This window comes from Dasypus novemcinctus (genome assembly GCF_030445035.2).
Source record: "Dasypus novemcinctus isolate mDasNov1 chromosome 12 unlocalized genomic scaffold, mDasNov1.1.hap2 SUPER_12_unloc_1, whole genome shotgun sequence".
In the NCBI taxonomy this organism is placed as follows: domain Eukaryota; kingdom Metazoa; phylum Chordata; class Mammalia; order Cingulata; family Dasypodidae; genus Dasypus; species Dasypus novemcinctus.
Window position 1 is genome coordinate 1903571 of NW_026688129.1, and position 4120 is coordinate 1907690.

The window sequence follows — 4120 nt, forward strand, 5'->3', positions numbered from 1 at the left end:
ATCATAGTAGAGTCACGTACAGGATATAGGGAATTCCCATATAACCAGCATTATTCCCCTTTTCCCCTTTCCTACAACGATACGATTTTATGTGTGGAAAGTACACTTGGTACAACTGATACACACATATCTAAACATAGTTAACTAACCACCGTCAATGATTCACCTTATGGTTTACATTTTGGACCATATAATTTTATAAAATCTGATAAACTTTAACATGGCCTTAATCCATTACTGCAAGATCATGCAGAATTTTAAGGTTACTTATCTCATTTATTATAACCTTTCAGATCCAGTTTCATTTACATTACTTTTGAAAACGTATATTCCAGTATACAAAGTGTATCAAGATCAAGAGCATTCATTTATTTACAGTGATATTACTCATTACTCTTCCCCTATATTACTTTTGCATGGCAATAGGCTTGAATATGTTTCCTAGTTGTCGTTATATATGAACATTTTTCTTGAAATTCTGGACCTTAGTATGATTCAGGATAGCTTTCTCAACCTCACAAACCTGTCTCTCTCGCTGTTATTTCTCTGCAATGCTAAAACTGTGGAAGCTTGATTCTTTCTATTTTTCAATTTTTCAATAAGCTTTAGATTACATAAATGTTATATAAAAAATAGAGGAGATTCCCATATGCCCCACCCCCTCACACACTTTCCCATGTGAACAATACCTTCCATTAGTGTGGTACATTTGTTACACCTGATGAACACATATGGAAGCATTGCTACTAACTGTGACCATAGTTACATTATAGTTTCAAGTTGCCCCACATATTTTTATATGTTCTCACAAAATAGATCATGGGCTTTATCTATCATTGCAGTATCATGCAGGACAGCTCCAGTGTCCCAAAAATGCACCCATATTACTCCTGTTCTTACCTCTCCCCACCCGCAGAATCTCCAGTGGCCGCGGCGTTTATACCAATGATAAAAGTAATTCCTTTGCTGGAATAATAAGTCCAGTAAAATAATAAGTCTACTTTACTCCTTTGTTTAATCCCCAATACTGAAGATCTGGGGATGCTGATGCGCACTCTGTCACTAATTCAGTGGGGCTTTAGATCCCATCGGACAGTTGGATGCTAACTCCTACAGGAGATTGCTTCCCTATTTCCTGCTTCCAAATTTCATCCACTCTTAAGTATGGATCTTCACACTCCTTACCTCCATTCTCTATTTTGTTTTTCCATCTGATTATGGCCCCCTACTTAAACTCTTTTTTTCAAGGCAACAACTACAATAAATCTAGACATGATCTTAATTTTCATTTATTTTTTACATGCATCTTCTCAATTTATTCAAACAAGAATTTAGAGTGACATTACATTTACCAGGTTCTCACCTTTAGCATATAGTTAATAGCTTGTGACTCTAGGGTAGTGTTCACAGAAAACGTTAAGACTTTTCTTTACATACTAACCCACATAAGGTTGTTTCATTATCCATTTTCAAAATTAAAATCAATGTCTTAATAAAAACAGATCACGTGTGTATGTTTCCTTTCTTTGTCTGTAAAATGAAGGGCTTTTTCTCATTAATTTTTTTTGCCGGGTATTCAAAATTAACCTGATGGTATGAGCTCTCAGGAAGGAATTTCACAGCCAGCTTGACTCTCAAAAGACAGCTATGCCTCCTTCAAAATGAGGCTGCTCTTTAGGAACATCAGGATCCCCATTAGACTTCAAGCAACCCCAAAGAGGCTCTCAAAAATGTCATGTCTTTACAAATTTTCATCAAATATTCTTCTGCATTCTGCAACTTTGGTTTGCATCTATATATGCTAGCCACCAACTTTCAAGTCCCAAGGGAAAAGACTGGACATTATCTTTACATGTGCATGTTTGCAGTATCAATTACCTTGAAAGGTGTTTTCAAGTACATGCCGTCAAATGCATTTTATTTCTTAATTTGGGCTTATGGATATTTATAAGTATTTTACTCTTATGATTATTAAATTTTAGTTTCTTATTGTATTTAAGTACTGTGATTTCATTGATTTTTGTCATTCATAGAGGCATCTGATTGATTTTACTTTTTAAATTTTTATTGCCTTTTAAAAAAAGATAAGTAGGTCACACAAAATATTATGTTAAAAAAACATGAGGTTCCCCTTTACCCCAATCTTCAATCCCCCCACACACTTGTCCCACATCAACATCCCCTTTCATCAGTGAAGTACATTCACTGCATTTGGTGAGTACACCCTGGGGCACTGATACACCACATGGACCACAGTTTAACTTGTACTTCACACTCTCCCCCAGTCCACCCAGTGGGTTAAGGCAGGATATATGACGCCCTCCATCGGACCCTGCAATATCGTTCTGGACAACTCCAAGTCCCCAAAAGACCCCCTATCACACCTGTTCCTCCCTCTCGGAGCCCTCAGCCAACTTTCATGGCCAACAACTCCACATCAAAGATACTATTTCCTCCATTGCTACAGTCACAATAGTTCTATAGTAGAATGCCAGCAACTCCACTGCAATCCGTATTATATTCTTCCATCTTCTGGACCCTGGGAACGCAACATTGCACTCTACCTCTAAATAGAGAGGGGGCTTACATCCCACACGGTTGATGGATGGGATTCTCCTGCATGCAGTTGTAGAAACTCTCAGTTCCTGATGTGGTGGTTGAACATTTCCCCTCCCTGTTGGCTGACATGGGTAATAGGGTAAGACCAGGGTAAGTCTAATGAACTGGAAAGTAGGGGCTGCCACTCCACTGAGACTAAGGTTCCAGCTGGCACATGGACAGTCCAGAGATTCAAGTCTCCTGAGTATATACAAACCTGAATGCAAACCGGAAATATACTAAAAGTCATAGAAGAGGCATGTGTAGAAAGGTCACATCTCAATCCAACTCCATCACACTCAGGGGCACAAATTCCATAGTAGGTCCCACTGGCATGGCACTCAACTCCAGGGACACCTGCAATGACTGTGAGTCTCAGTAGGCCTCAGGAGTACCACTACCTGGGCTTGTATCTACTTTGACTGTCTCAGGAATCCTGCAGAGATGGGCATGAGACCCTCTGATGAACGCATAACTCATTCTGAAATCTCTTAGCCTTATAAACTCATTTGTCTTTACCATTTCCACCTTGTATTCAAGGTTTTTTTTCTGGTTGCATCAACAGCTGGTGATTGGCAGTAATACCTAGGCGCCAGGGAGGCTCATCCCCGGGAGTCGTGCCCCATGCTGGGGGAAAGGTTATGTATTTACATACTGAGCCTAACTTAGAGACTTTCCACATTTGAGCAACATGGAAGCTCTTAGGAGGTAACTCTTAGTCACCCTGCAGCTCTAGGCCTAGTTCAAATTTCAAGCACACAGGCTCAAAACCAGAGTCATCAGTATCAAGGGCCTATCGCTGGACCATCCTTCATCACTGGTCTTTACACCTACACTTGGGGGATTGTTGCTGTTCCATAGGGGAATGTGACAGAGTTACGTTGGCAAGGAACACAGCACTCCCTCAGTTTTCATGTGTAACTCAACCTACTATGACAATACCGAACAAATATCCAAACATTTTTATATAACCTATACACAAGCCCTGGAGAACTCCCTCCGAACCATGTGTCCACCATCAATGACACCCCACACGGGTGCTCCTCCCTTGTCATAGTTGAACCCCTCTGTGATCCAAAACTTCTTCAAAAAAGAAGACTAATATATTGCAAAATTCAATTACTAGGAAAATGAAATAGTACTGATAGGTTTTAAGATTAGAAATAGAATACACACTAATTTAGAAAAACTAAAATAAGTTCCACTATTAAAAATGAAAAATATTAAAGTTTTTTTTTACTTTTGCCTTTCATCACCGTAATATGTGTTGAACTGTATGTAGTGGCAAGGCAATCTCTTCCATTCCTCATTGTCTACATCCTCTCTTTTTAATTTTTAATTTTGTCTTCAAAGAAGTTTTATATCAAAGTAAAGTCACATATACAATATGGGGGACGCCTATATACCCAATATCAAACCCTTCTCCCCCTTCCCCAGCAATGACTTTTTATATGTGGATGCTATATTTGCCAAAGCTGATGTACAGATATTGAAACGTACCTACTAACCATGGTTCCATTTT